Source organism: Schistocerca serialis, chromosome 6, assembly GCF_023864345.2.
Source record: "Schistocerca serialis cubense isolate TAMUIC-IGC-003099 chromosome 6, iqSchSeri2.2, whole genome shotgun sequence".
NCBI lineage: Eukaryota > Metazoa > Arthropoda > Insecta > Orthoptera > Acrididae > Schistocerca > Schistocerca serialis.
In genome coordinates, this window is record NC_064643.1 from 597,385,239 (window position 1) to 597,405,029 (window position 19,791).

Consider the following 19,791-nt stretch of genomic DNA (forward strand, 5'->3'; position numbering starts at 1 on the left):
ACACTGAGATGCGCCAAAACTGCCACATCATGCGTGAAGTTTTAACAAATTTATTATTTACTTCTAAGACATTCCTACAGTCGAGGCAGCTCAAAGAAATCCGTACATCTGACAGCGCTTTTGACAGGCTTCTACTGCGAATCACAAATGGTTACAGGGGAGAACAATCACAGTCTATAGAGTTATGCAGAGGCATTGCCATACAGACTTTTAGAAAATCGCGTTGTATACACGCGACACAGCTGCGCCCGGCGCACAGAAATTGTCCTGGATGTTACTCTACAAACGCAGTTCATTTTTTTATTTTCGTTTCTAATAGAAAATTGGCAGAATGAATACCCGACGAATACCGGGTTTTTCATGTTAGTCATGGGGAAAAAATCTCATTGGTGATGACAGCAATATTACAATAGTCACTGAGAAAACAAGAGAACACCTTCGTGAGGAAGCACATGAAATCCTGAACGAAGTTTACAATTCGCCAATATGCTTTGAATTTCAATGGGGAAATGGTAGTTAAATGAAATGTAAATGGCACCTCTATAGATTGCGTAACAAACACACAATTTCTAGGAATGGATATTGATCCTGAGTTGAAGTTGTGTGAATATACAATGATGCACTCTGGTGATAGGACTGTAATTGCATAACATGTAACTTTCTGTTGGGTTCCAGGGCATGTCGGCATTGCTGGGAATGAAATGGCAGATCTCGCAGCCAAGGAGGCGTGTCTCGATCGACACGTATCTCAGTGTGCTATCCCCTTGCACGCACTCACCTCGCTGTTGAGCTCACGGGTCATGCGTCGGTGGGAGGATGAGTGGCTGGAAGTGACTGACAATAAGCTCCGTATAGTCAAGCCCACAACGCGTGTGTGGTGTACTTCCTTTCAGCCCCGTCGACGGGACGAGGTTCTCCTCACTCGGCTTCGAATAGGCCACAGCCCTATGACGCACGGCTTCCTGCTCCGGCGAGAGGACCCTCCAATGTGTGGTGCTTGCGGCGTCCGGGTCACTGTGCGCCACGTTTTATTGGATTGCGTTTTATTTTCTGACCAGCGGGTCGCGGCTGACTTGCCAGCGGACCTGCCATCTCTTTTAGGCAACACTCGGACGAATGTGGTTAAAGTTTTAAAGTTCTGTGCCCTGTCAAATGTTTTTACAAAGATTTTAGGGAGAGGATTTTAATTTGCTCACTGTGTGACAAGCTCGCCCATATTCTATGTAAGTAGCCCGCCAGTGACAATTTCAGTGGCATTCTTGTTGCTATGTTTCCCCTTTCCTTAGGTTTTACTTTCTTAGGTAGCATTTTCCTTCTTTTCCTGCTTTGTTTGAGTGTGTGCTTTAGTTTTCTTAGGTCTGTCCACATTTGTTTCTTTTAAATGTGTGTCAGGGCGCTGATGACCTCGATGTTGAGCGCCCAAAAGCCCCAACACACCACCACCACCACCACTGATGACATTCTGTTGGCAACATCCAGTGTCTTTTACTTACGTACTATTCATACGAATATGTATACTCATTTTTTAGCTACGGATTTTTTTTTTCTGGGGAACAAATGCGCGAAATATGCACAGTCATCAGGTTACAGGAAAGGGCCGTAAGAATAGTAACTAAAAATAGTAGTCGAGATCTGTTCAAAACACTGCGGATTTTAGCTACGCTAATACGTTGTACACATCAAAAGTAACATTGATAGTTATTGCACAACAGCTCTGCCCTTGATCGTTGAACAAGATCTAGACTGAACTTATACTTACCAAGAAAAACTAAACTGCAAACAAGATTTTCCACCAAGGAATAAAACTGAACAATAAATAGGTCAAAAATGAAAGACATTAATGAAACACACTTATTTCAATGGAAGTTAAAAAGTACCTGTTACGGAATCATACTGTACAGGGAAGGATTACTTAGATAATACAGAATAGAAGTTTAGTAAAAAAAAGTAACACAAATAAATCAATGATCATTACGATAATAAAACACCAATCGTTTCGCGTTACACTTTATCACCAGATTCTTTCGCTTCTTTTTCTTTTGTAGAAAATTTAATTTCCAAAGCTATGCAGTATATGTTACTAACACCTTATGCTCTGTATCTCACTCTTTATAGAGGGATGCTGACTCGGTTTTTGCAGACTACCAAATGGGAAATTTCGGTAGACAAATTTGAAATCAAACATCGTCGTTATGGCCCTGACGGCAGCCGATAGTGTGTGTATCGCTATGTTATGAAATAACGTGTGTAAGGCCTGAGAATGAGAAATGAATGAAAAATGCGGCGCTAACCTTTTACTTTATTAAATAACTTCTTTGCAAAAGTATTGTACACTAGGAGTAAACCGAGTGGGCAGCACTGTTGTAGACAGACTGGTCCCGTAGCAGTTGGAAGTTGCAGCCAGTTTGTCTCAGTGAAATTCGCGTCCACCTGACTCTGAAACTTGCACCACAGCCAGGGCAGGGGTCTCGTACGACCGTTTAGCGAGCTGCTACAGGCGTTTAGCGGCTCGCGGCGCTAACTGGCAGAATTGGCGGCGTCCGCGCTGGTTGCTCCCGCCAAATAATCACCGCTAACGAGTCCGCGGCGGCGCCTCTTCCACAGCCAAACCGCTGAATCACTCCACCGACACAGTGCGCCGTCTTAAGCGTAATTTACATTGCGAGGAATATCTCTTTGTTCACCATCTCCTACAGCTTAACTGAAAATTCTCTACGCCGTGGTAAACCAAAACTTAGGGTTGCTGTTATGACAGAGAAACGAGTCGAGTAAACGGATACGCTGTGTTCGATAATGATGTTTGTGCTTCGGAACCAATGTTTCTTCATAACTTTCTATTCTTGTCCGTGGTTCACAATTCACAAAAATTTTCCGCTGACTTATGAGGAATGTGTATTTCTGGATGTGCTTTGTTAATTTAACAACTAGATCGCCTCCGTTCACGCTAAGGATACATTCTAAATGAAAACTGTCAAGTTCTGGTAGTGATATACGATGACAATCTGCTGAAAAGAAGACGTGCATCCTCTTACATATCATTAAAACAATTTGTAAACAGAAATCTTCATTATTTTGTGAGATGTAGCTACAGAATACCAACACCTGTAATAATATTTTTAATAATCTGTAAGTTTATAATTCCAAGGGAAAAATAGTTACACGATTGGGTAGTAAAAAACTAATGGCAACTGTAGTAGATAGTAAATCTACGCGTGTACAATTCTATGTATAGGGCGCGCTACATTCGGAACAGGTCATAATTTGCATTTAAAACTACGATAATCTCTAGACGGTTACATCTAACCATGAATGCATGCGAGCGTTATATGTGCGACCCGTCAACACTTCCTACAATCAGTTAGGGTGATTGCGGCCCAGACAAGTCACCTGTCTACCATACGCTATGTCTGCTTCATCGACTTTTCAGTGCATATGCAGCCCAGTGCCTCAAGTCAAAGATAACGTAGCTGTCATCTCATCATAATCACAACACGTATCACTCATGTCGTATCCAATAAAACGAAAACATTAGCAAGCTCCTTTCTTTCCTGCTAATGTCAACCTCTGCAACAAGCTGCTCTGCGTTCTGCACACAGTTGAGTAGCTTGTTGCGTTTAAGAAAAAAACGGGTGTTGTTACTTTCTTCAGCTTCATACCCACCCTCTCAGAAATGAACGTACGTGGCCAGTTCCTCTCTGACCAACAGTCGAGCTCATCGCACCATCAGCTGCCCTTAACGCTTTTCTCTGTAAGTCGTGCCACTTTCTTTTCCCCTCCTCATCACTTGTGTTTGGTCATATGCCTCTTTGTCACTCTCTTCCATCCCTTCTTTCACGGTCATTGTTGTCAGAGCCCTCAGTTTAAATCTAACTGCCTGTAATTTGTAGACTTTTCATCGACGATTATAACTGCTATTTATCTTTTGTATTTGCAGCTCTTGTAATTTTCTCGTGTTTGCCGTTAAAATTATTGGATATAGGTTACGCCTTTTATGGAATATACTATTTCTTCTTGTTACCGAATATGTTTCGGCACCTCTGTGCCATCATCAGTCGGTTTTGTTTATTGAAAAACTGTAAAAAGTGAACATATTTTAGGTTATAACTGATCTAACAAAATGAGGCCTAAAGGCAGTTTTTGTTCGTTTTTGCTCTTACCTTGATTTTACGATATATCGTTTTGCAGGACCATATGTATGGTGTACTGAACTGACAGCTTGTTATCTGCAAACCAAACTATGTAAATGTGAATTATGTCAGTAAGTTAACACATCTATTAATTTTTAAAAAGGTGATTTTGGCGTTGCAATATGTTTTCCGTGTATATTTGTTATTACTCACTTTTTGTTATGATTGATCCTCCTTCCTTCGCGTTGTAAGGGCACTGCACACACGAAAGCACACACTTTGTTTGCTTTCTGCTGTTGTATGTGGAAGTTTTGCTCTATTGTTAGTTTGTGTTACAGGCTGTTGCTGGATTTCAATGTTTTTAAATCTATTGCTATTGTAGTTGGGTGGTGGTTATGGCCTATTAGGTGGTCATTAAATGTGCTATGGGTGCTGGTACTTTTTAGGGCTCTGAGGTGTTCTTACTATCTTGTTTCGCGAAGTGAAAAGGCGCTTGTAAAGCCGAAATTACGCAAAGTGCATTTAACATGTGTGTGCAGTGCTCTCAGAACGCGAAAGAAAAAAGATCAATCACTACAAAACGTAACAACAAATATATACGCAAAACATTTTGCCACTCGAAAATCACATTTTTTTTAAAAATCAGTGAATGTGTTAACTCGCTGACATATTTCACGTTTACATCGTTTGTTTTGCAGATGACAGGCTATCAGTACGAGATACTATACAAATGGTCCTGCAAAACCATATAATCGTGGCAGAAACAAAAACTAAAAAAACTGTCTTTAGGCCTCATTTTGTTAGATCAGTTACAACCTAAAGTACGTTCACTTTTTATAGTTCTTCAGTAAACAAAACCCCCTGATGATGGTGCAGAGGTGCCGAAACATATTTTGGTAACAAGAAAAAAAACTGTTTTGCATAAAAGGCGGAACCTATATCGAATAATTATAACTACTCTTTTCCTACGATTGCTACAGTTTACAATATATATGCTTTGGTTATTTATACATTTGGATTTCGTATTAAATGTTACATTTCTTATAACGTGTGTCTTGTAACGATCGTAATGTAAAACATTTAGAATTCCTATATAGATGTAATATAGGGCCTAATAGCCGTAATCTTGCCACAGTATATAAATCAATAAATTAAAAAGTTTATACATAAATAGTATTCCTTTTACATTTTACAGAGGAACCTTCATTGAAATGAAAGGATTATGTACAACTACAAGACTTCACCCACGCTAATATTTTGAGTCGGTAAATCCATACATGGTAATATTTACGTTTTATTTATTAGTCTTACTGCACTTCGATGCCTGCCACCTCATCATAAGGTACAGGCTGGCGAAATTACTTGCTTGTTTTGCGGAAGTGCAAATCGGCACCCTCACAGGGTGCGACTCTGTCGCCACGGTGACTGTGCGGCACTACGTGTCGCGTGACTCCGGTCTCGTCAGAACTCGTAACGGTCGACTACATGATGGGAAAGACGGCGAAATCAACTAATTTGATCGCGACTGTCTAATGGCTGAGGCATTCCATCTGCTTGTGTGTGCTGGGACTGGGCCATCCACTTACCGCTACATTTAAGTGGGTGCCCTGAGTTAGACTGGGGAATAGCCACCTGTCGCCAGAGGGGCTTCTGTGGGCAACATCATGTCGATGACAGCGGTAGCCGCTTACGAAACTGTTCAAAATAAGTTTTGGACCGCGTTCGTCACTTTGTATTTTACATCACAATACCCTTTTCACCACAGTAGACTATTATGTCCAGATAACTGTTCAGTGCAGCACGTTGTGTCTCCATTTGTGAATGGGACGATACGGCTTGTGTACACTTCTGCGTCTGTCAGCGTGTCTCGAAGGCTCATTTCAGGTCTATTATCAGGCAGCGCGCCCACACATTGTCATTTTATGCCAAGGTGGGTTACCAGCAAGGAAGCTCCCGACGACGATACCACAGGGACGTCATTCAAATATTCAACCGCTATCGTGGAAAAAAAAAAAATTCAAGTTTTGTCTCGTAGTTGTAGCAAAGACAACAGCTGATCAGAACCTTTCAATCGCAGCTGGTAGGTACCCCGCGATGAATACAACAGAGCTCCGCACTGCTTCTTTCGAGGCAATTGCATTCAGATGGAAAGTGGGTCAGGCATGTTTGGAACCGATATCATCCACGAATGTCGGACGAATTTAATCACTGTCGAGGCTAATTTGAGGGGCTGCTCACTATAGGAACAGCATCCACCAGCTCACTGTCCGGCAGTCAACGTTTCGGCGACGAGACGGTAGCGCGAGCACACCGCGCTCGCTTCGTTAAAGCCTTCTTCCGTGAGGCAGGAATGAACCTAAAGAAATGATATTAACGTATTGAGCATACTTCAAACTAGCTAAAACTTGCAGCGTCTAGTCGTAGGAAACCGAGCCATCCTCGAAGATTCGGATAGTTTGAGCAGCAACGTGTAGATCATCTTTTAGACAGTAGCCTATGCCGAGGAGCATGCAAGCTTGTTACAGTATATATGGAGAAACACAGTATACACTTTCGAATATACTGCGTTTATTGCAGTTACTGTTTTGCTTTTGTTTCACAGTAATGTTATTTTTTTAGTCTCGAAAGACTTACATTTAAATCCCCGCTCCTCTTGAATCTAAGCCTTCAACCTTCTGCAAGCGTCCAAAGGGTACAGAACTCGTCTTGAGCATTTCAAGGCTTTTGAGTCAGTTGGAGTGGCATCAGTTCGTGATTTCCTCTATATTATAAATCCAGTGGAACCTCGTGTTGGAGAACTGAAATGTTTGAGTCTTGTCTTCCAGTTCCTCATTTGAACTGAAACTGAAATTGCAACTCGGAAGGTAGCACTTCCAGTGACGTGCAGGCAAATCAGTGCTAATGTGGGAACTGCGTAGTACTGCGGGCCGCATGCCGGAATGATTCACGCCCACGGCATGAACATTCCATTCTGCAGTGCCATTAGGGTTATTGACTGAAACTCACGGGAGAGTTGGATCGATATGCGCGAATAATGCAGCTTGCGGCGTCCCGCTCCGAATGCGATGACCTTGCAGGTGTCAAACACGCTGCTTTTCTTCTGCACACTGTCAGCACTTCCGAAAGTGTAGATATGTTACATGTCATTCTCTCTCTCTCTCTCTCTCACTGTAGACCACCGATTCACGAAGCCGCGCGCTCTTCTTCTTTCGTAATAATGAAGAGACGTAAACGCGAAAGCTCTTGAGTTAATGAAAAACTTGTTGCTTTCCCTATTGCTCCGAGGAACACTTGTGTGCGTTACACTGCACTGATATAAGCTGAAAGTGTTTAATACAATGTATATCAAAGGTATTTTTACTAGACTGCGCAAATCTCGAAAATACCACCAGCGTTATGCTTCAACATTTGTAATTTAATTTTACAGAGGCGGACGTATAACGAAGTAAAGTAGTTTCTGTGGCATATGTGCACACTAAGCTAACGTTACACATAAAAATAATTTAAAGGTACCTACAGGAACAGAGGGTGAAGACGGAGGAGCAAGCGGTCATGTTGAGATGTGTGTAACTCGGGAGTTGACGGGCGTTGGTTTATCCTTTCACCACGTGGTTCTTAAAATTAACTCGAAACACGCACATGTTTCTGTGTTCTCTGACAGTATAGTCAATTCGTAAGATATACAGGACAAAACATGCGTGCCATCAGAATTTGTTGCCTAAAATAGACACGTACGTAGTTCAGACACAGTGACTACGTATGAAGAAGCTTGTTCTTGTGTTTTTTGTTGTCGGACACACAGTACAATGGTGTATGTTGTATATAAAATTACCAATAGGCAGCATCCAGTTTCGGTACAGAGCGTTAGGTACAAACTGTAATAAAGTAATTGTGGGGTCATTCGCTGTTCTGCGGAAATTGTTGGTTGCAGCGCCCGTCACCCCTGCTAACAAATGAGTACATATCGCGCGTTACTGTGGCCACGTTTCGTATGACGTTTTTTTGAATTTCTTGGTGGTTTCGCTATGTATAAGGAACAGTGTTTATTTAACAAAAATCACTAAAACTAACTTGCATTGTTAGGCGCAATTCGAGCAGGGTGTAGGAGACGACCTTCAGTGAAAGAATCAAATAGCAATAGCAATCTGTGGAACAGGATGCGAATAACTTGCAAGGAAGTGTAACAACAACTATCAGAGTCCGCAGCTCGTGGTCGCGCGGTAGCGTTCTCGCTTCCCGCGCCCGGGTTCCCGGGTTCGATTCCCGGCGGGGTCAGGGATTTTCTCTGCCTCGTGATGACTGGGTGTTATGTGATGTCCTTAGGTTAGTTAGGTTCTAGGGGACTGATGACTATAGATGTTAAGTCCCATAGTGCTCAGAGCCATTTGAACCCAACAACTATCAGAGCGCTCAGAATCCACAAACAAAGCTGTTTAGCAGTTGTCGGAACAAACTTTAGTAGAGGTATTGAATGAGGCCGTGAGTTCGTAATAGTAAGATACGCATGCAAAGGAGGAAAGATATACCCAGAAGTGTGGACCAGCGACAAAGCACAGTTCTAACAAGGGAACCTCCCCATCGCACCCCCCTCAGATTTAGTTATAAGTTGCGCAGTGGATAGGCCTTGATAAACTGAACACAGATCAATTGAGAAAACAGGAAGAAGTTGTGTGGAACAGTAAAAACATAAGCAAAATGTACAAACTGAATAGTCCATAGGCCACATATGCAATATCATGGACAATGTGAGCTCAGAAGCGCCGTCGTCCCGTGGTAGCGTGAGCAGCTGCAGAACGAGAGGTCCTTGGTTCAAGTCTTCCCTCGAGTGAAAATTTTACTTTCTCTACTTTTGCATAGTTATTATCTGTCCGATCGTTCATTGACGTCTCTGTTCACTGTAATAAGTTTAGTGTCTGTGTTTTGCGACCGCATCGCAAAACCGTGCGATTAGTAGACGAAAGGACGTGCCTCTCCAATGGGAACCGAAAACATTTGATCGCAAGATCATAGGTCAACCGATTCCTCCACAGGAAAACACATCTGATATATTCTATACGACACTGGTGACGGCATGTGCGTCACATGACAGGAATATGTTGTCGACCCGCCTAACTTGTACACTTGGCGAATGGGTAAAAAGATTCTTCTACCTTGCCCGATTTAGGTTTTCTTGTGGATATGATAATCACTCCCAAAAAAAGTGATGAAAACATGAGAGTTTGTCACATAAACTGAAAATAAAAAATTAAACTTTTCACACGATGGAAAATTTGAACCAAGGACCTTTCGTTCCGCAACTGCTCACGTTACCACGAGACCACGGCGCTCCTGCGTTCTCGGTCTCGTTGATGTTGCCTATCTTCCCATGAACTACTCAGTTTGTACATTTTGCTTATTTTTTCACAGTTCCACACAACTTCTTCCTGTTTTCTCAATTGATCTGTTTTCAGTTTTTCAAGGCCTATCCACTGTGCCAACTTTAACTAAATCTGAGGGGGGTGCGATGGGGAGGTTCCGTTGTAAGGATAACGGACGGTCAGAGTAAGCAAGACATGCTGATGCCACTAAGTACGAACGGGTTGTCTTCAGTCTTTTAGTGCTAATTTCATTCTCCCCTCTAGTGTGATCGGACTGACAGCTGCCATATTGCTACCGTTCAGACAAATGATGTTGAAATATATACATGTAGTGTATTTAGTTTTAAGAGATTTCAATAGTAGTATTAAAATACAAAAAAATTATTCCATTTGATGATTTGCTATAAACCATTGACGGGGATGGTGCGGCTGTTGCTAAAAAGCACATCTGCCAACACGCTCGACATCAGCTTCCAGTAAATGCCACGGGTGTGGGGAGGAAGTAGAAAGACTGGAGCAGTGAGGTGTCGTAGGATAGCACAGATAAATGTCTCGCTATGTCTGGGAGTGCGAGAATGATAGTGACCTTTTAGACGTTTTTTTCCGGCCACGAGGGCAACGGCGTTGGCCGGCCGCGGCAGATGATGCATCGAAGGCGCCGCCGAGCCGAGCTGTCATCAAGGTTGCTAATAAAATGATTAATCATAACGTTGTCGATGTACTTCGGTTTGAACTAAGCTTCAAAAGACCGCAGTCGGATAACGAACGAAATGGACCGTGTCCTTATCAAAACCCCTGTAGCGGAAAACTTATTTCTCGTAGCCAGATGGGCCTTAGAACCTGTCTCCTCCCGAATATGATTCCATTTCCTTAACCGCAGATATTTTGTGAGTGCTCTTATCTGATTACTCTGAAGAACCAAAGAAACTGGTACACCTGCCTAATATCGTGTAGGGCCCCCGCGAGCACACACAGAAGTTCCGCAATACGACATGGCATGGATTTGACTAATGTCTGAAGTAGTGCTGGAGGGAAATGACACTATTAATCCTGCAGGGCTGTCCATAAATCCGTAAGAGTACGAGGGAATGGATATCTCTTCTGAACAGCAGGTTGCAAGGCATCCCAGATATACTCAATAATGATCATGTCTGCGGAGTTTGGTTGCCAACGAAACTGCTTAAGTTCAGAATAGTGTTCCTGGAGCCACTTTGTAGCAATTCTGGACGTGTGGGGTGTTGCAGTGTCCTGCTGGATTTGCCCAAGTCCGTCGGAATGCACAATGGACATGAATGGATGTAGATGATCAGATAGGATGCTTACGTACGTGTCACCTGACAGAGTCGTATCTAGACGTATCGGCGGTCCCATATCACTCCAACTGCTCACGCCCCACACCATTACAGAGCCACCACCAGCTTGAGCAGTCCCCTGCTGACATCGGGGTCTGTGGATTCATGAGGTTGCCTCCCTACCCGTACACATCCATCCATCGATACAATTTTAAATGAGAATCGTCCGACGAGGTAACATGTTTCCGGTCATCAACGGTCAAATGTCGATATTGACGGGCCCAGGGGAGGCGTAAAGCTTTGTGTCGTGATCAAGAGTACACGAGTGGGCTTTCGGTTCTGAAAGCCCATATCGATGATACTTCGTTGAATGGTTCGCACGCTGACACTTGTTGATGGCCCAGCATTGAAATCTGCGTAATTCAGTATTATGAATCTGAACGTTTGGTTCTCTTGCATCCAAATGCAGCAGTTTTGTTGTTCTCTTCACTTCTAATCCCTTCGAAACTCTTATGAATCGATAACTGAACAGTTTCATATAAGAAGGACTTCGGACACGCGTTAGACGCGAATGGGATTCAAATACAAAACTTTTCCGAGAATATGTTAAGGTAAATGGGGTTATATTTTCTTTTAAAAGTGTGTGATTTATTTCCTTCCTACCGTTGTCTAGTGCGAATGGTGCCCAGCTTAAACTTCGACTTCTTTTCGTTATTTCTCAGTAGTGTGTAATCTGGGTATCTTTCCTAGTTTAGGAAGACACGTTAGTGCACGTGCATCTTTGTTCGGTTCCTGTTTTTACGTCACGAGTCTCTCATACTGTGTTTACTTAGATTTTACTTTGTTACTTTTTTATTTGTATTATGGATTTGCCGCCTCTGTCTAATGTCAGCAGTTCTGCATACTTAAACACCTTCTACCAGTTTTGGTTAACAGGCTCAAGTTTTTTATTCTCTGTAAACAGTGGAGCAACTACATATTTTTAAATGGCACCTTTTGGTCATACTGTTAGCGTTTGCGTCCCTTGAAAAGAATAATTTAGTAATAAAAGGATAACTTTTTAAAAATGTGATCATGTTTTCAGTTTGATGCACATTACGCGCTGTCCAAGAGGCCAGTAGAGGTGAAAGTGCGCTGTGCCACCACTATTGTTCCTGACAATTATCTGTATTTACCAAAAATTTCTGTGGAAACCGTTATGAGCGTTATTCGAATTTACTTCTCTTTTCGAACGTTGTTGCATGAAAGTGATATCGCTCTATTTATGGGAACTGCAGTTGTATCAGTACCTTGGTGAGGAAAAAAGTTACGAACACTAACTGTAAAGCAAGTTACTGGTGCTATTTCCCATAGTAGACTCTTGTCGAAAACCTGGTTTCGTTGACTTGTGACCCATCTACACTGTCTTGGGAATCTACTTTATATGGATCACTTTGAAGGCAATACTGTATACCTTAAAGAAGATTCGTTCGAAAGAGATAGTAGATCGTTGTGAGACGTCCAGATAAGTACTGTCATTCTGATAGCTAAACATCTCGATATCGGATTGCACCTCCACTCTTGCTAGAAGAGTCGAAGCCATAGTTCCGTTTGCTTTCTTACTGAGGAGGAGAAACACAGTGAACTGGAGTGTAGAGACCTCCCAGCCAATCTAATTATTGTGCCGAATTCGTCATTAAAAATATTTTAGTTTTTGTTCAATTGAAATGTATTGTGGCGTATGTTTCACGTAAGATCGTCACCTCAACAGAGCTCGTTTGTTTACCCGAGCTGATGACTTACGAACCTAGCTCATAAGCAGTCGACATGCACTGCATGTAGGGAATCGAAGCCGGCCGAAGTGGCCGTGCGGTTAAAGGCGCTGCAGTCTGGAACCGCAAGACCGCTACGGTCGCAGGTTCGAATCCTGCCTCGGGCATGGATGTTTGTGATGTCCTTAGGTTAGTTAGGTTTAACTAGTTCTAAGTTCTAGGGGACTAATGACCTCAGCAGTTGAGTCCCATAGTGCTCAGAGCCATTTGAGCCATTTTTTAGGGAATCGAGAGTTTCCTGTTGGCTGCCGTGGAATACTGGCGGCTGAAACCACAAGGTCCCTCTTGCACCAGCATGCAGCCAGCAAGGACGTGTTTCCTTCCTAATTCCTCGTCGACCTGGGTCCCATATGACAAAGTTTCATTTCTAAAAAAATCCCATTTCGACCTCGCCAAGGCAGGCAGGCCGCCGTCTTTCTAAGCAGCTTAGGCGCGATCAGCTGTACTCCATATAAGAAATAAACTTCCTTGTGAAACGTGAGAAATATTCTCGTTTAGCCCCCATCCCTACCTTGCCTTTCCTGACCAGGCTCACTTTGCACATGCACAGGAGGTATTTGTGGCTCAGAATGTGACGAAGTTTTCTGGCTGTTCTTGACGCTCCAGAAAGGACGCAATTCCATTGGAAGGGGTACATGAGAACGTGCCAGTGTGACCCACCTTGGGAACGTCGGAGGTGATTCCCGGACAGATGCGTGGCGATAATGAGGAGTGTGATGTCGCACACGGGGGCAGGCGGCGGCAGATGCTGGCCACGACACGGCACGTGTCTCCAGCCTTCTGCAGCACGCGCCGCGCACGTGTGCCACGGCGGCAGCGGGGCCGCTAAATTTAAACAAACCCACACCTTCCGCCCTCCGCCACCGCCGCCGCCGCTGCCACCGCTCACCTGCCCGTCCGGGGCTGCCCTAACCTCCCAGCCACCTTCGCACTCAGGGGCTGGTCACTTTCCAAAACGTCCCTCTCTGTAAGAGCCAACGAACGATATTGTCTTACTACCTGAAAAAGACAGTGGCTTTCTTAGCCCAAGAAAAATTAAAAGTAACGATAACTCTTATGTATAATGGACATATGACGCTGTAACGTTAACAAAAAGAAAAAAGAAAACAAAACAGCGTGTGATTGTGTCAGACGTGTCTGTGAGCTCCACAGCAAGCTGTACAGTCTTCCTGCTGAGCGGCTCTGGGCGCGACAAGGCATAGGAGAAGAGGTTGAAGTCGCTGTAGGGAAAGTGCGACCAGCTTACCGGCAGTCGCCATCCCAAACAAGATGCAGGGGGAACCAGCTCTCCCGCCATGCGCTGGTAAGTCAACAAGTAATGCAGAACGGAATCATCGTCCACTGTTTTGAACATTATGGACGTCCGTAACAATTACTGAGAGAGGTGGCGCAGTGTCTAGCACACTGGACTCGGGACGACAATGGTCCAAACCTACGTCCGCATTTTTTCATGATTTGCCTAAAATCGCACCAGGCAGATGCCGGGATGCTTCCTTTGAAAGGGCACAGCCGATTTCCTTCCTCATCCTCTCACAATCCCCGCATGTGCTCCGTCTCCAATGACCTCGAGATCGATAGGACTTTCAACCCCAACATTTTTTTCGTAACAGTTAACGTTGTCATCTTTGATACTCGCACGCACGCACACACACAAACACACACACACACACACACACACACACACACACACACACACAAAGTACCACCCGAACCGCATACTCTTGTTCATTCAGAGGCATCCGTTTCACGGTGTGTGGTAACTTGCCAAAACAAATCATTGCTGATATCGCATTCCAGAGAAGACACTGATCCGTCCATTGACCTGGAGCCCTTTTGCTAACTCTCCTCCCTGCCATGTAAAGTGAGCGGTACTGACGTGCAGATGGAGCTCCCTGGACACAGTACTCGACGACGTTATCCTTCTAGCGGCTACAGCAAGTCACAACAATTACCTACTCCCTTTTCACTACAGCTACTCTGAAAGTGTTTTGCTCATCTCAGTTGTGATTAGAGGAGCTTTCAGTCTTGCTGGTAAAACTGAATTCTGTTAATAGTGGCCGGCCGTTGTTGCCGAACGGTTCTAGGCGCTTCAGTTCGGATCCGAGCGACCGCTATGTCGCAGGTTCGAATCCTGCCTCGGGCATGGATGTGTGTGAAGTCCTTAGGTTAGTTAGGTTTAACTAGTTCTAAGTTCTAGGGGACTGATGCCCTCAGATGTTAAGTCCCATAGTGCTCAGAGCCATTCGAACCATTTGTTAAGAATGCTGTAATCACAAAGCATGCCTTTAATATGTTTATTACAGCACTTCCCACGAAAACGCGCAAATAGTAGGCAATAAGGTGAATAACCGTAACAGACCTAACAGGTTTTTAAATAACGAAAGTATCATTGCATATATATGTAAGATAATTAAGGCAGTCGCTGACGATCCTAGCGATGTAGACTTGTCACTCATGAAGTGATCATACTAATGTGTCACCACAGATATTTGTCTTTTCGTTTTACTTGAGGAAACTAACGTTATTTCATTTTATTCTTCAGTGTTGCTGTTACTGAGTTCTGTTAATTAGTACTGACGTCATTTTCTCGCATTTCGCAGGTCTCTGACAAAAGGATGAGCCGAGTCAGCGGCCACATCTGAGGTGAGTGGACGTTTTCAAAACGTATCTTTTATTGACATGGAAGTAGCGAGCTGGAATGTGTTTATGCATCGCTTCAGTTAGCACATAACGAAGAACAAAAATTACACTGAAATGGGATATAAACAAATCTCTGCTTTTGAAGAGAGGTAAACAAGATGCAAATCTAAATATTTCGAAAAAGCTTTGGAATCGCGGAGCTCTGTACCTTGCATGAATTTCAGGAACATCTTAATTTATATAAGTCATGAATTTGTGTACAGCATGTATGGTACTTTACACGTAATATGGTAGCAGAATTTATTGATAGGAACAACATACTATACCTGCATCTACATACTACAAGTTATTTACTACCACTGTCATTACTTTTATCAACGCAGCAATTATTATTATTGTTATTGTTGTTGTTGTGGTCTTCAGTCCTGAGACTGGTTTGATGCAGCTCTCCATGCTACTCTATCCTGTGCAAGCTTCTTCATCTCCCAGTACCTACTGCAACCTACATCCTTCTGAATCTGCTTAGTGTATTCATCTCTTGGTCTCCCTCTACGATTTTTACCCTCCACGCTGCCCTCCAATGCTAAATTTGTGATCCCTTGATGCCTCAAAACATGTCCTACCAACCGATCCCTTCTTCTAGTCAAGTTGTGCCACAAACTTCTCTTCTCCCCAATCCTATTCAATACCTTCTCATTAGTTACGTGATCTACCCAACTTATCTTCAGCATTCTTCTGTAGCACCACATTTCGAAAGCTTCTATTCTCTTCTTGTCCAAACTGGTTATCGTCCGTGTTTCACTTCCATACATGGCTACACTCCATACAAATACTTTCAGAAACGACTTCCTGACACTTAAATCTATACTCGATGTTAACAAATTTCTCTTCTTCAGAAACGATTTCCTTGCCATTGCCAGTCTACATTTTATATCCTCTCTACTTCGACCATCATCAGTTATTTTACTCCCTAAATAGCAAAACTCCTTTACTACTTTAAGTGTCTCATTTCCTAATCTAATCCCCTCAGCATCACCCGATTTAATTTGACTACATTCCATTATCCTCGTTTTGCTTTTGTTAATGTTCATCTTATATCCTCCTTTCAAGACACTGTCCATTCCGTTCAACTGCTCTTCCAAGTCCTTTGCTGTCTCTGACAGAATTGCAATGTCATCGGCGAACCTCAAAGTTTTTACTTCTTCTCCATGAATTTTAATACCTACTCCGAATTTTTCTTTTGTTTCCTTTACTGCTTGCTCAATATACAGATTGAATAACATCGGGGAGAGGCTACAACCCTGTTTTATTCCTTTCCCAACCACTGCTTCCCTTTCATGCCCCTCGACTCTTATAACTGCCATCTGGTTTCTGTACAAATTGTAAATAGCCTTTCGCTCCCTGTATTTTACCCCTGCCACCTTCAGAATTTGAAAGAGAGTATTCCAGTTAACGTTGTCAAAAGCTTTCTCTAAGTCTACAAATGCTAGAAACGTAGGTTTGCCTTTTCTTAATCTTTCTTCTAAGATAAGTCGTAAGGTTAGTATTGCCTCACGTGTTCCAACATTTCTACGGAATCCAAACTGATCTTCCCCGAGGTCCGCTTCTACCAGTTTTTCCATTCGTGTGTAAAGAATTCGCGTTAGTATTTTGCAGCTGTGACTTATTAAACTGATAGTTCGGTAATTTTCACATCTCTCAACACCTGCTTTCTTTGGGATTGGAATTATTATATTCTTCTTGAAGTCTGTGGGTATTTCGCCTGTCTCATACATCTTGCTCACCAGATGGTAGAGTTTTGTCATGACTGGCTCTCCCGAGGCCATCAGTAGTTCTAATGGAATGTTGTCTACTCCCGGAGCCTTGTTTCGACTCAGGTCTTTCAGTGCTCTGTCAAACTCTTCACGCAGTATCTTATCTCCCATTTCATCTTCATCTACATCCTTTTCCATTTCCATAATATTGTCCTCAAGTACATCGCCCTTGTATAAACCCTCTATATACTCCTTCCACCTTTCTGCCTTCCTTTCTTTGCTTAGAACTGGGTTGCCATCTGAGCTCTTGATATTCATACAAGTGGTTCTCTTCTCTCCAAAGGTCTCTTTAATTTTCCTGTAGGCAGTATCTATCTTACCCCTAGTGAGACAAGCCTCTACATCCTTACATTTGTCCTCTAGCCATCCCTGCTTAGCCATTTTGCACTTCCTGTCGATCTCAATTTTGAGACGTTTGTATTCCTTTTTGCCTGCTTCATTTACTGCATTTTTATATTTTCTCCTTTCATCAATTAAATTCAATATTTCTTCTGTTACCCAAGGATTTCTATTAGCCCTCGTCTTTTTACCTACTTGATCCTCTGCTGCCTTCACTACTTCATCCCTCAGAGCTACCCATTCTTCTTCTGCTGTATTTCTTTCCCCCATTCCTGTCAATTGTTCCCTTATGCTCTCCCTGAAACTCTCTACAACCTCTGGTTCTTTCAGTTTATCCAGGTCCCATCTCCTTAAATTCCCGCCTTTTTGCAGTTTCTTCAGTTTCAATCTGCAGCTCATAACCAATAGATTGTGGTCAGAATCCACATCTGCCCCTGGAAATGTCTTACAATTTAAAACCTGGTTCCTAAATCTCTGTCTTACCATTATGTAATCTATCTGATACCTTTTAGTATCGCCAGGATTCTTCCAGGTATACAACCTTCTTTCATGATTCTTGAACCAAGTGTTAGCTATGATTAAGTTATGCTCTGTGCAAAATTCTACAAGGCGGCTTCCTCTTTCATTTCTTCCCCCCAATCCATATTCACCTACTATGTTTCCTTCTCTCCCTTTTCCTACTGACGAATTCCAGTCACCCATGACTATTAAATTTTCGTCTCCCTTCATTACCTGAATAATTTCTTTTATCTCGTCATACATTTCATCAATTTCTTCATCATCTGCAGAGCTAGTTGGCATATAAACTTGTACTACTGTAGTACGCATTGGCTTTGTGTCTATCTTGGCCACAATAATGCGTTCACTATGCTGTTTGTAGTAGCTAACCCGCACTCCTATTTTTTTATTCATTATTAAACCTACTCCTGCATTACCCCTATTTGATTTTGTATGTATAACCCTGTAATCACCTGACCAAAAGTCTTGTTCCTCCTGCCACCGAACTTCACTAATTCCCACTATATCTAACTATAACCTATCCATTTCCCTTTTTAAATTTTCTAACCTACCTGCCCGATTAAGGGATCTGACATTCCACGCTCCGATCCGTAGAACGCCAGTTTTCTTTCTCCTGATAACGACGTCCTCTTGAGTAGTCCCCGCCCGGAGATCCGAATGGGGGACTATTTTACCTCCGGAATATTTTACCCAAGAGGACGCCATCATCATTTAATCATACAGTAAAGCTGCATGTCCTCGGGAGAAATTACGGCTGTAGTTTCCCCTTGCTTTCAGCCGTTCGCAGTACCAGCACAGCAAGGCCGTTTTGGTTAATGTTACAAGGCCAGATCAGTCAATCATCCAGACTGTTGCCCCTATAACTACTGAAAAGGTTGCTGCCCCTCTTCAGGAACCGCATGTTTGTCTGGTCTCTCAACAGATACCCCTCCGTTGTGGTTGCACCCACGGTACGGCCATCTGTATCGCTGAGGCACGCAAGCCTCCCCACCAACGGCAAGGTCCATGGTTCATGGTTCATTGTTATTATCATCACGATTATTAGTGGCTGCAGCTGCAGTAGTACAAGAAATGCAACTGATAAATTTGTTAGTTTATACATGCCAGTCGGCCGCTGTGGACAAGCGGTTCTAGGCGCTTCAGCCGCAACCGCGCGACTGCTACGGTCGCAGGATCGAATCCTGCCTCGGGCATGGATGTGTGTGATGTCATTAGGTTAGTTAGGTTTAAGTAGTTCTAAGATCTAGGGGACTGATGACCTCAGATGTTAAGTCCCATAGTGCTCAGATCCATTTGAACCATACATGCCAACAAGTCAACACAATGATGAGGAAGTAGAGGAATATTATGAAAAGATTGAAGAAATTATGGATAAAGAAAAAAGAAACACCTGCATCGTCTAATCGGGGTTTTGAATGCAGAATAGGAGAGGGGAAAGAAGAGGGAGTGCTTGGAAGATTTTGATTGGGAAATGGGAACGGTAAGGGTTAAAGGCTGGTTAATTTCTGCAGAGAAAATACACTTGTGATTGAAAACACATTGTTTGAACACCACAGAAGCCGAAGATAACATGGATATCTAGGTTGAATGATGACAAATATCAAATTGATTGTATCATATCAGAGTAGGTCCAAATGGTTCAAATGGCACTGAGCACTATGGGACTTAACAGCTGAGGTCATTAGTCCCCTAGAACTTAGAACTACTTAAACCTAACTAACCTAAGGACATCACACACATACATGCCCAAGGCAGGATTCGAACCTGCGACCGTAGCGGTCAGGCGGTTCCAGACTAAAGCGCCTAGAACCGAGAGTAGGTACAAAAACTGCATGAAGAATGCCAGAGTACACCCCCGAGGAGACATAGATTCAGAAGACAAGTGGATGGTG

At 43.1% G+C, this 19,791-nt stretch overlaps 1 protein-coding gene across 4 annotated transcripts in view; it reads left to right on the forward strand.

The window, feature by feature from the left end:
- LOC126484374 (myocyte-specific enhancer factor 2) overlaps positions 1-19,791 on the forward strand; it is an 890,132-nt gene that overhangs the window by 434,406 nt on the left and 435,935 nt on the right. For all 4 annotated transcript variants that reach the window (XM_050107861.1, XM_050107853.1, XM_050107854.1 and 1 more), the window contains one exon: positions 15,188-15,230. The gene's annotated coding sequence lies outside the window, so the exon portion shown is untranslated. The remainder of the gene's footprint in view (positions 1-15,187; positions 15,231-19,791) is intronic.